Here is a 13,035-nt window from a genome sequence, read left to right on the forward strand (position 1 = left end):
GTTTCAACCCCCTCACCTCCCTAACTTTCAGCTAAACCCACACTCTCGTGTACATTAAAATCTAGCTGTAAGTGTAATGCCAGCACTAGATTCCCTGTTGCTACACATTCACACTTGGAAGCTGGCATTTGGATAGTACATAAGTCTCACATTTCTCTTTCTAACACATGTTCCCTTATATCTGACTGAAAGAGAAGGCTGGACATAACAGAAGGCAAGAATATGCAAACAGAAGGAGATCAAAATTATGCAATTTTTTAATCCTTAAGAGAAGGAACCAATGGGAATGACCAGGACAGTTGGAGAGGGGGGCATCAGCAACCATCCCCCAAGCTTTCAGCTAGTACAGTAAAATCTTTATTATGTGGCTTGCACAAGGAATGGGCGGTACCAGTTAATCAAAAATGTCGGTTAATGGAGCGTTCCATTTACCAGTGAAATACAGCCCAATACCAGTAGCATGAACAAATATGTAAGCACTCATGAAATAAAGACCAGTATTCTTTTTACTTCCAATATTCACTAGTATATTAAAACATTAAGTATAAAATTATACTGATATGGGTTCCGGATAACTTTGTAATTGCTTCTGGTTGGTAAAATGACAATTCATATTATGGGAACATAAGAAATTCAGTTAGGTAGAGAATTCCAGTTGATAAAGCACCAGATTACACAAGGTTTGCTGTGTTTTTTCATTTTCAGTGGCTGGACTCTAGTGATAGGTGTGAGTCTGTAGTGGAAATGCACCTGTCTGGCAAGCGTCCTCTTCTAGGACCTGAAAATAGAGAAGTATATCTAGAAGGATACCAATAGCTGCACACAAATGAGTGTACTAACATTGTCAATTATACAAATTATACAAATAGGTACAGGTAAGAGATACAGCATAGCTGCAAAAAAGCTGTCAGTGACTCGACCTCTAATATCCAGTCAGTTTGGTAGCAGGTGAGGCACATGCCAAATTAGTCATTATTACATTGCTGTTTGTGGGGCTTTTCTGTGGGGTAAACCGGCTGCCATGTTTTGTACATTACAACAGAGAGAGGTGGTGGCACATTGGTGATATCACTGGGCTAGTAATCCAGAGACTCAGGCTCATGCTCTGGGGACACAGTTTTGAATCCCACTATGGCAGCTGGTGGATTTTTAAATTCAATTAATAAATCTGGAATTAAACGCTAGTCTCGGTAATTGTGACCATGAAACCATTATCAATTGTCATAAAAACCCTCATTAATGCCCTTTATGGAAGGAAATCTACCGTCCTTACCTAGCCTGGCCTACCCACTATGCCCTCTGAAACAAGTCATTAAGTTGCACCAAAAACTGCCGTGAATTCTACAAAAAGGAATTCAACTTGCATCAACCTAGGCACTGGAAATGACATTGGCAAACCCAGCCCTGACGACCCTGTAAAGCTCTCCTTACTAACATCTGGGGGCTTATTCTAATATTGGGAGAGGTGTCCCATATGACTAGTCAAGCAACAGACTGACATAGTCATGCTCACGGAATCATACCTTATAGACAATGTCCCAGACATCACCGTTACCACCCCTGGGTATGTCCTGTCCCACCAATAGGAAAGACCACCAGAGGTGGCAGCACAGTGCACGGTAGGGATGGAATTGCCCTGGAAGTTCTCAACATCATCTCCGGACCCCATGCAGTCTCATAGAATCAGGCCAAACATGGGCAAGGAAACCTACTGCTGATTATGACCTTCCCTCAGCACTATCATCGTGCTAAATGGGATAGATTTCAAATAGATCTAGCAACTCAAAACTGAACATACATGAGGTGCTGTGGGCCATCAGCAGCAGCAGAATTGTATACACCCACAATCTGTAACCTCATGGCCCGGCATATCACCCACTCTCCCATTACCACCAAATCAGGGGATCAACTCTGTTTCAATGAAGAGTGCAGGATAGCATGCTAAGAGCAGCACCAGGTATACCTAAAAATAAGGTGCCAACCTGGTGAAGTTACAACATCACAGAATCACAGAATTTTAATTGCACAGAAGGCCATTTGGCCCACCATGTCTGCACTGGCTCTCCAAATGAGCATTATGACCTAGTGCCATTGCCCTGCCTTTTCCCCATACCTCGGCACATTGTTTCTATGCAAATAATCATCTAATGCTCTCTTGAATGCCTCGATTGAACCTACCTCCACCACACTTCTAGGCAGTGCATTCCAGACTCGAACCACTCGTTGTGTGAAAAAGTTTTTCCCTATCTACTCTGTCCAGCCCCCTCATGATTTTGAACATCTCTATCAAATCTCCTCTTAGCCTTCTTCTCTCCAATGAGAACAGTCCCAACTTCTCCAATCCATCTACGTAATTGAAGTTTCTCATCCCTGGAACCATTCTTGTAAACCTTTTCCGCACTCTCTCCAATGTGTTCACATCCTTCCTTTTATGTGGCACCCAGACTGTACACAATACTCCAGCTGAGGTCTTATGAGTGTCTTATATAAATTCAGCATTACCTCCTTGGTCTTGTACTCTATGCCCCTATTAATAAAGCCCAAGATACTATGTGCTTCACTAACTGCACTCTCCGCCTGTCCAGCCACATTCAATGATCTATGCACATGTACACCCAGGTCTTTCTGCTCCTGCACACCCTTCAAAATTTCACCCCTCACTTTATATTGTCTCTCCATGTTCTTCCTACCAAAATGCATCACCTCACACTTCTCCATATTGAACTTCACCTGCCACCTATCTGCCCACTCCACCAACTTGTCTATGTCCTTTTGAAGTTCTACACCGTCCTCCTTGCAGTTCATAACACTCCCAAGCTTCGTATCATCCACAAACTTTGAAATGGTCTCCTGTACACCAAGATCTAGATCATTAATATATACCAGGAAAAGCAAGGATCCCAATACCGATTCCTGGGGAACTCCACTACAAACCTTCTTCCAGCCCGAAAAATATCCATTGACCGTTACTCTCTGCTTACTATTTTTCAGCCAATTTTGTATCCATGTTGCAACTGTCCCTTTTATGCCATGAGCAACAACTTTTCTCACAAGTCTGTTGTGTGGCACTGTATCAAATGCCTTTTGAAAGTCCATGTATACCACATCAACAGCATTATCCTCATCAACCCTCTCAGTTGCCTCTTCAAAAGAGCTCCAGCAAGTTAGTTAAACATGATTTCCCCTTTAGAAATCCATGCTGGCTCTTCCTTATCAACCCATATTTTTCCATGTGAGTACTAAATCTATCCTGAATAATTGTTTCTAGAATCTTGCCCACCATTGAAGTTAAATTGACTGGCCTATAATTGCTGGGCTTATCCTTACAAACTTTTTTGAACATGGGCGTAACATTTGCAATTCTCCAGTCCTCTGGCACCTCCCCTGAGTCTAGGGAAGACTGAAAGATTTTGGCCAGTGCCCCTGCAATTTCTACTCTCACTTCCTACGATATCCTTGGATGCATCTTGTCCAGTCCTGGTGCTTTGTCAACTTTAAGTACCGACAGTCTACTCAAAATTTCCTCCTTACCAATTTTGAACCCTTCTGGTGACAGAGTTTCCTCGTCTGTCCCCATGGCCTGGGTAGCATCTACCTCCTTGGTAAAGATGGATGCAAAGTATTCATTTAATACCTCAGCCATGGCCTCTTCCTCCATGTGTAAATTCCCTTTTAGGTCCCTAATTAGCTGTACTCCTCCTTTTACCATCCTCTTACTATTTATGTGCCTATGGAAGACTTTAGGATTCCTCTTAGGCTGCCAGTCTTTTCTCATAATCCCTCTTCGCTTCTCTAATATGCTTTTTCACCTCCCCTCTGAACCTTCTGTATTCCTTTTGGATCTCAATTGTATTTTCTACCTGACACCTGTCATAAGCACACTTTTTCTTCTTTATCTTAATTTCTGTCTCCTTTTTCATCCAGAGGGCTCTGAATTTGTTCGTCCTACCTTTCCCTTTCAATGGAATATACCTTGACTGTGCCCAAACCAATTATTTTTTGAAGGTAGCCCATTGCTGAGCTACAGTTTTTCCTGCCAATCTTTCATTCCAGTCTATCTGGCCCAGCTCCGTTCTTGCCCCATCGAAGTCAGCTCTCATCCAGTTAATTATTCTTACTCTGGATTTGCCTATTGTCCTTTTCTAACATCATCCTAAACCTTCCAATACAATGATCACAACTTCCTAAATGTTTCCCCACTGACACTTGACCTACTTTGCCCACCTGATTTTCAAGAACCAGGTCTTTTATTGTTGGACTGGACACATGCTACTGTAGAAAATTTTCCTGAACACAATCTAGGAACTTTTGTCCTTCTCCGCCCTTTACACTACCACTGTCCCAGTCTACATTTGGGTAATTAAAGTACCCCATTATAATCACTCCATAATGCTTGCATCTCTCTGCAATTTCCCTGCAGATTTGTTCTTTTTTGTCCTTCTTACTAGTTGGCAGTCTATAGACTACACCGAGCAATGTAATTGCACCCCTTTTGTTCCTTAGCTCTAGTTAAATTGACCCTGTCCTTCAACCCTCTGAGACATCCTCTTTCTCCAACACTGCAATGGTCTCCTTAACCACTACCGCTACCCTTCCTTTCCTATCTCTTCTGAACACCTTGTACCCTGGAACATTTAACACCCAGTTCTGCCCTTCCTTGAGCCAGGTCTCTGTTATCACCACAACATCATATTTCCACATGGCAATCTGCACCTGTAACTCCCCAATCTTATTTACTATACTCCGTGCATTTACATACATGCATAGTAACCCTGATTTAGATTTTGTTACTTTCTCCCTCACCCCGAGACTAACTATTAACTTACTATTCTCTATTCTCTAGTGCTATCTGTTCCTCCCAGTATTTTGTGCACCCTGGCAGTCCTCTCTAATATTCTCTCCTGGTTCTCACACCCCTGCCAAGTTAGTTTAAATCCCTCCCAAAAGCACGAGCAAAATGCCCCACAAGGAACTCAGGTGCTCTGTTCAGTTGCAACTGGTCCGCTTTGTACAGGTGCCATCTCCCCCAGAGCCATTCCCAGTGTCCCAGGAATCTAAAGCCCTCCCTCCTGCACCATCTTTCCAGCCACACTTTCATCTACCTTATTGTCCTATTTCTGTACTCGCTGGCACGTGGCACTGGGAGTAATCAGGAGATTACTACATTTGAGGTCCTGTTTGCTAGTTTACTACCTAGCTCCCTAAATTTTGATTGCAGGACCACATCCCCCTTCCTACCCAAGTCATTGGTACCAATATGAACCATGACCTCTGGCTGTTCACCCTCCCTCAGAAGAATGGAACAACATAGAATTACTTGCATGGCAAACAGCGAAGGGAGCATGTGATAGACAGAGTTAAGTGATCCCAGAACCAACGGATCAGATCTAAGTTCGGCAGTCCTGCAACATCCAGCCGTGAATGGTGGTGGACAATTAAACAACTAACTGGACGAGGAGGCTCCATAAATATCCACATCTTCAATGATGGGGGAGCCCAGCACATTAATGCAAAAGGCAAGACTGAAGCATTTGTAACAATCTTCAGCCAGAGTTTCCAAATGGATGATCCACCTCGACCTCCTCTTGAAGTCCCGAGCATCACAGATGCCAGTCTTCAGCCACTGGATTCACTCTACGCAATGTCAAGAAACGGCTGAAAGAACTGGGTACTGCAAAGACTATGGGCCCTGACAAAATTCCAGCAATAGTACTGAAGATTTGTGCTCCAGAGCTAGCTGCACCCTTAGCCATGTAGTTTCAGTACAGCTACAACACCGGCATCTACCCAGCAATGTGGAAAATTGCCCAGATGTGTCCTGTCCACAGAAAGGACAAACCCAACCTAACCAATTACCACCCGATCAGTCAACTCTTGATCATCAATAAAGTGAAGGAAGGGGTCATCCACAGTGCTATCAAGCAGCACTAATGCTCAGTTTGGGTTCTGCCAGGGCCACTCAGCTCCTGAACTCACTTCAGACATGGATAAAAGAGCTGAGCTCCTGAGGTGATGTGAGAGTGACTGCCCTCGACACCAAGGCTGCATTTGACCGAGTGTGGCATCATGGAGCCCTAGAAAAACTGGAGTCACTGGGAATCAGGGGGGAAATTCTCCATTGGCTGGCATCATGCCTAGCAGAAAGAAGATGGTTGTGGTTGTTGGAGGTCAATCATGTCAGTCCTGGGACATCACTGCAGGAGTTCCTCAGGGTAGTGTCCTAGGCCCAACCATCTTCAGCTGCTTCATCAATGGCCCTTCTTCCATCATAAGGTCAGAAGTGGGGATGTTTGCTGATGATTGCACAATGTTCAGCACCACTTGCAACTCCTCAGATACTGAAACAGTCCATGTTCAAATGTAGCAAAACCTGGCCAAATTCAGGCTTGGGCTGACAAGTGGCAAGTAACATTTGCGGCAAACAAGTTCCAGGCAATGATCATCTCCAACAAGAAAGAATCTAACCATCACCCCTTGACATTCAATGGTATTACCATCATTGAATCCCCCACTATCAACATCCTGGGGGTTACTATTGACCAGAAACTGATCTGGGCTAGCCATTTAAATACTGTGGCTGAAAGACCAGGTCAGATTCTGGGAATTCTGTGGCAAGTAACTCACCTCCTGACTCCCCAAAGCCTGTCCACCACCTACAAGGCACAAGCGAGGAATACTCTCCATTTGCCTGGATGAGTGCAGCTCCATCAACACTCAAGAAGCTTGATACCTTCCAAGACATAGCAGCCCATTTGATTGGCACCTCATCAACATCCCACTCCCTCCATCACCGATGCACAGTGGCAGCATTGTGTACCATCTAAAAGATGCATTGTGGCAACTCACTATGGCTCCTTTGACAGCACCTTCCACATCCACGACCTCTACCACCCAGAAGGACAAGAGCAGCAGATGCATAGGAACACCACCATGCGCAAGTTCCCCTCCAAGCCACACACCATTCCAACTTGGAATTATACCACCATTCCTTCACTGTTGCTGGGTCAAAATCCCAGAACTCTCTCCCTAACAGCTCTGTGGGTGTACCTACACCACATGGACTGCAGCGCTTTAAGAAGGCAGCTCACCACCACTTTCTCAAGGGCAATTACAGATGGGGCAATAAAAGTGCTGGCCTCGCCAGCACTGCCCAAATTCTGTGAAAGAATAAAAACAAAAAACAGCAACTACACTTCAATTGGCTGTAATGTGCTTTGGGACATGCTGAGATTGTGAAAAGTGCTATATAAATGCCAGTCTCTTTACTTTTTGCTCATAAATGAATGCAAGTTGCAGGGTCCCATGAAATCAATGGGACCCTTACTGAATTCTAACATGGGTCTGAATACATAGGGAACAAATTGAGTCGGCAGCCATTGGGCTGTGAAGAGGCCTGCCAAGGAAAATTAAAACTTCATTGGGTGTCAGGAGGAGCAAGAACGCTCTTCTGTACCACACAAAGGAAAGCCAATGTGTCCCCAGCCCAGGGCTTCCCTCCTTTCCTAAACCCTCTACTTGTGACTTACCTGTTTACAGATAATGTTGATGCTGGTTGCTGGTCTCTAGCTGCCCAAACCTTTTGTCCTATCTATGGTCCATTGGAGCTTTCTGCCCATTTTGTGTGGGCTTTCAGATGAGGCCTGTGAGTTAAAATAACTTCAGCCTCTACAAGTCCAGTAAGCACTCGCCCTGCACTGCCCTACACATACCCTACCCCCAACCCGAACCTCACCTGTTAAGATCTACCCTAAATTTGCTTTTCTTCAAGCGACATTTAGGAATAACAATTCCTCTGTGTGTAATGCTTAAGAATTGGTTAATGTGTTTAAGTAAAGTTTGCCATTGCTTACCACTTTAACAAAGTCCATAACCTTTCTACTTCAAGTGGATTAACTCTTTCATTAAAATAGCATAGTAGTAAATCATACCTGGACTGCTAATCCCAGATCACAGTACAAATTCAGTCTCCTGCTGTTCAGTTTTGAAAGTGCACAATGGAATTTGGGTACCCCTAAAACATCATAACATCAACACATTAGCTACTTATCAAGTTCCTCATTGAAATACTTTGTAAAAACTTGAGCATGGGAAGTTTGCAGCCACAGCAATTCTGATTCTTAGCTAATTTGTTGTAGATTTTCACGCAACTTTCCCAGTCAGCCTGGTAAATTGGTTTTACAATTTTCCTTTTCATTTCCGGTTGGATGTCACTTCTGCTGATAATGTAGCAAATGTTTTTAATTGCTGGTAAACTGAATACTTTCAAAACTTGAACACATAATTACAATGATTGCTGTATGTTACAATTTTAAATGGCACCAAGATTGGATAACTTCTGTCAATCACACCCACTGTTTGCAGGAAGCCAATCTCCTCTGCAACGTTGGACTAGTTCGTCTCCCCATGACACTTTGGTGAACTGCAATTGCAGTACTCAACAGTTATAGTGCCAACTTAGGGCACAATTACACAAATAGCAGAAGCACGACGCATAATAAATTTGCAAGTATGTGGAACTCACAACACCTTCTCAGTCATCACAAAGTCATAGTTACCGAGGTCTCAGCTGGAACTGTGAAAGCTGGTATCCCCACGATATATGCAGGCACTCACTCCCTTTACCTACAATAAAGAGCAATGATTGTTATTTATTTAGAAAATCTTTTGTCCAGTCTGTAGGCAAGAATTCCTTCATAACAATTTCCTCCCAAAACAGTTCTTTATCTACTTACTCTAAATTGATCACAAGTTAGGGCAGGAGATTGGGCGAACCCTGTGGCATTTTAGGGTCAGTTTTCATTCCATGCATGTTTTATCCTAATAGTAAAAGTCTTTCCAAATTTGGATAGGTTTACCTATATACTCTCCTGATACTTGAACATTTCTTGCACATTTGTTCTTTGGTTAAATGGACTGAGAGGCTGTATTCATTTTCTCAATGACCTCCACCCATGCATTTGAACTTCAGTTTTAACAGTAGAATGCCCGTCCGCACCTCTGGCAGGATTCAGGGAATTATTTAAAAAAGGGGAACTTTCCCCAAATCACCTCTTATATCTATCCCTTTGGCTACCATAAAAAGACCCTCCCCTCTCATGGAAAATGTTCCTTTAACAGCTGCTGCCTTGCTGGATTTTTCATTTCCTGCCAGTACTCTTTCCACGCCTGCAGGGGTCCTATTGAAATGAGTGCAAGATCCAACAAAGCCAGTCCTCTTGGCTCCTAGCCTGATCCCAACCACACTCACAGCAGGGCTGGCAACAATTTGCACAAGCATTCCCTAATATAACGCTGAAGGTTAAATATGGCAGTGGTGCAACATAGACCGTAGCAGATGAGTTGCTTGTTATACCATGTACATCCCCTCATCCGCAACCAAACCCCCTCTTCCCCCACAACTCCACCCAAACCATCGCTCTCCCGCATTCCCTCCCAGCTACCATACATCAACATTCTGATGTCTGAACATCAAAAGGTTTCAGATGGTTTTGGAAAAGTTGATGTATTTGAATAAGTTTCAAAAGGGCCAATATAAATCCACCATCCACACCCAAAGTAAACTTAGGAACAATACACTCCAAGCTCATTTGGCGATGTACAAATAAATCCTCGATTACATCAGATCAAAATAAATCACCATCTAATGGATGATTGACAACGCTAAACAAATTCAGTCTTATACATTGCACGGAGAAAGTTCCAGGCCAACTTAAATTAGTATTACAAATGTACAGAACAATTGTAAGAACTTATTGACAACGACAGCAAGGAGCAGTGCCAAAGGACATGGGGAAACTCCAGCAATCCATCACTCTAAGTAGGGAATGACACTCGTATGGGTTGATTTATTAAATGAAAATTAAGTTACAGCAAACCAAATACTAAATGTCTTCTATTTTCCAAGGTACATTCCCTGCAATTACAGAATCACTTTCAAATATAGTCAACTACAATGCATACATTGCAATCTAAAATAAGAATTTCAATCCAGCCAATCACTTTGGGCAGAATCGCCCCCGATTTGCACAATGTGCGCTAGTGGGCGGAGAAAAAGAACGTTTTATCTGCCGGCTGCAATGGCGACTTTTCACACCGTATCATTCCAATTCAACTTAATGAATAATGCATTCCTGGAAAACATGCCATTTCGATGGTAGGTGCCCTCTGATTTGCCCGCCATGGCATCACCTTCCACACACCGGGTGCCATATTTAAAGTGCAGCCACACGCACAACTCTTGGTGCTTCCAGCCCAGGACAGCTGCACAGAAGACATGGCCCTGAAAGGCAAGAAAACTGCAGGCTGCTGTTTTAGTGACGCATCCCTCCAGTGTCTTTTGAACGGAGAAAGAGTACTCTTTATGAGATATGTGAAACATTCCTTGTTCCAGTCCTACTCTGGCTCCCTCCCACAACTCTTTTTCCGGTCCATCGATGATTGCTTCAGTGCCGCCTCATGCTCTCGTTTGGATCTGGAAAAATTTATTAATTTTGCTTCCAATCTTCACCCCTCCATCATTTACACATGGTCCATCTCTGACACTTCCCTTCCCTTCCTTGACCTCTCTGTCTCAATTTCTGGCAATAGACTGTCCACCAAATTCATTACAAGCCTACTGACTCCCACAGCTACCTGGACTACAGCTCCTCACACCCCACTTCCTGTAAGGACTCCATCCCATTCTCTCAGTTCCTTCGCCTCTGTCGCATCTGTTCTGATGTTGCCACTTTCAAAAACAGTTCCTCTGACATGTCCTCCTTCTTCCTTAACCGAGGTTTTCCACCCACGGTGGTTGACAGGGCCCTCAACCGTGTCCGGCCCATCTCCCGCGCACCCACCCTCACACCTTCCTCTCCCTCCCAGAAACATGATAGGGTCCCCCTTGTCCTCACTTATCACCCCACCAGCCTCCGCATTCAAAGGATCATCCTCCGCCATTTCCGCCAACTCCACCATGATGCCTCCAGCAAACACATCTTCCCTTCAACCCCCCTGGTGGCATTCCGCAGGGATTGTTCCCTCCGGGACACCCTGGTTCACTCCTCCATCACCCCCTACACCTCAACCCCCTCCCACGGCACATTCCCATGCAACCGCAGAAGGTGCACCACCTGCCCCTTTACTTCCCCTCTCCTCACCGTCCAAGGGCCCAAACACTCCTTTCAAGTGAAGCAGCATTTCACTTGCACTTCCCTCAATTTAGTCTACTGCATTCGCTGCTCCCAATGCGGTTTCCTCTACATTGGAGAGACCAAACGCAGACTGGGTGACCGCTTTGCTGAACACCTTCGGTCTCTCCGCAAGCATGACCCAGACCTCCCTGTCGCTTGCCATTTCAACACACCACCCTGCTTTCATGCCCACATGTTCATCCTTGGCTGCTGCATTGTTCCAGTGAAGCTCAACCGAAACTGGAGGAACAGCACCTCATCTTCCGACTAGGCACTTTACAGCCTTCCGGACTGAATATTGAGTTCAACAATTTTAGATCATGAACTCTCTCTTCTATCCCCACGCCCTTTCCAATCCCCACCCCCCTTTTTTTTCCCCCAATAATTTATATAGATTTTTCTTTTCCCACCTATTTCCATTATTTTTAAATGTATTTCCATCCATTGTTTTATCTCCTCCTTTTAGCCTATTTCGATCCCTTTCCCCCACCCCACCAGGGCTATCTGTACCTTGCTTGTCCTGTTTTCTACCCTTAATGTCACTTATTAGCACATTCCTTAGATAATATCAGCACCTTCAACACCTCTTTGTCCTCTTGTCTATGACATCTTTTGGCAATTTCCACCTATCACTGGCCCTCTATCCAGCTCTACTTGTCCCACCCCCCCTTAAACTAGCTTATAGTTCACCTCTCTTCTATTTTTCCTTAGTTCTGTTGAAGAGTCATACGGACTCAAAACGTTAACTGTGTTCCTCTCTGCAGATGCTGTCAGACCTGCTGAGTTTTTCAAGGTATTTTTATTTTTGTTTTTGTTTTACCAGGACGTTGCCTGGGCTGGAGGGCCTGAGCTATGAGGAAAGATTGGATAGCTGGGGTTGTTTTCCTGAGGGCAGCGAAGGCTGAGAAGGGATCTGATAGAGGTATACAAAATTATGAGGGGATGGATAGGAAGAAACTTTTTCCATTAGTAGAGGGGTCAATAACCAGGGGGCGTAGATTTAAGGTAAGAGGTAGAAGGCTAAGAGGGGAGTTGAGGAGAAGTTTTTTCACCCAGAGGGTGGTGGGATTCTGGAACTCACTGCCTGAAAGGGTGGCTGAGTCAGAAACCATCATAACATTTAAGAAGTATTTAGACATTCACTTGTGTTGCCATACCCTCCAGGCAATGTCCTCATCAGGGTAAAAGTTCAGCTCCTTCATCTCCTCCTCAACCAGGTTCTCTCCCCATTGCAGAGCTAGGTTGTGAAGGGCGCAGCAGGCGATGGTGATGTGTGACACCCTCTGTGGACTGTATTGCAGGGCTCCACCAGACCAGGCCAGCCTCCAGAATGTCATTTTCAGCATCCTGACGGTTTTCCCCACCAAGGTGTGAATTGCAGCATCAGCCTTGTTGTACTTTCACTCTGCTGCAGTCTGAGGCCACCGCACAGGTGTCATCAGCCACATCCTCTGTCACCAAGCAACCAACCCTGCAGCATCATTGGACACTGGAAGACATCAGAGATCTGAGACCAACTGAGAATGTAGGAGTCGTGGACACTGGGAACCATGCACAGACCTGAAGGATGCATTTGTTGTGGGCCCACACCAGCTGAATGTTCAGCAAGTGGAAGCCTTTGCAGTTGATGTAATTGACCGCTTGTTGCCACGGAGATCTGAGCGCCACGTGAGTGCAGTTGATGGCCCTGCACCTGTGGGAAACCTGAGATCTGGGCAAATCCCAGCACTCTTGAATCACAGCTTTCCTGGTCCCGAACGAGATGCACAAAGTTATGTGCCCTCACAAAGATGACATCCGTGACCTCATGGATGCATCTGTGGGTGGAAGCTTGTGATATAGCACAGAGGTCACCTGTGGAGCC

At 44.7% G+C, this 13,035-nt stretch overlaps 1 long non-coding RNA gene across 1 annotated transcript; it reads right to left on the bottom strand.

The window, feature by feature from the left end:
* Positions 1-488: 488 nt before the first annotated feature.
* LOC144690465 (uncharacterized) lies at positions 489-9,005 on the bottom strand. The gene is made up of 4 exons (XR_013578893.1): positions 8,856-9,005; positions 8,556-8,622; positions 7,929-8,011; positions 489-778 (listed from the first exon to the last, which is right to left on the bottom strand). It is a non-coding gene; the product is annotated as an uncharacterized LOC144690465 (long non-coding RNA).
* Positions 9,006-13,035: the final 4,030 nt, after the last annotated feature.

The sequence above is a fragment of the Cetorhinus maximus genome, chromosome 2 (assembly GCF_964194155.1).
Source record: "Cetorhinus maximus chromosome 2, sCetMax3.hap1.1, whole genome shotgun sequence".
NCBI classification, from domain to species: Eukaryota; Metazoa; Chordata; class Chondrichthyes; order Lamniformes; family Cetorhinidae; genus Cetorhinus; species Cetorhinus maximus.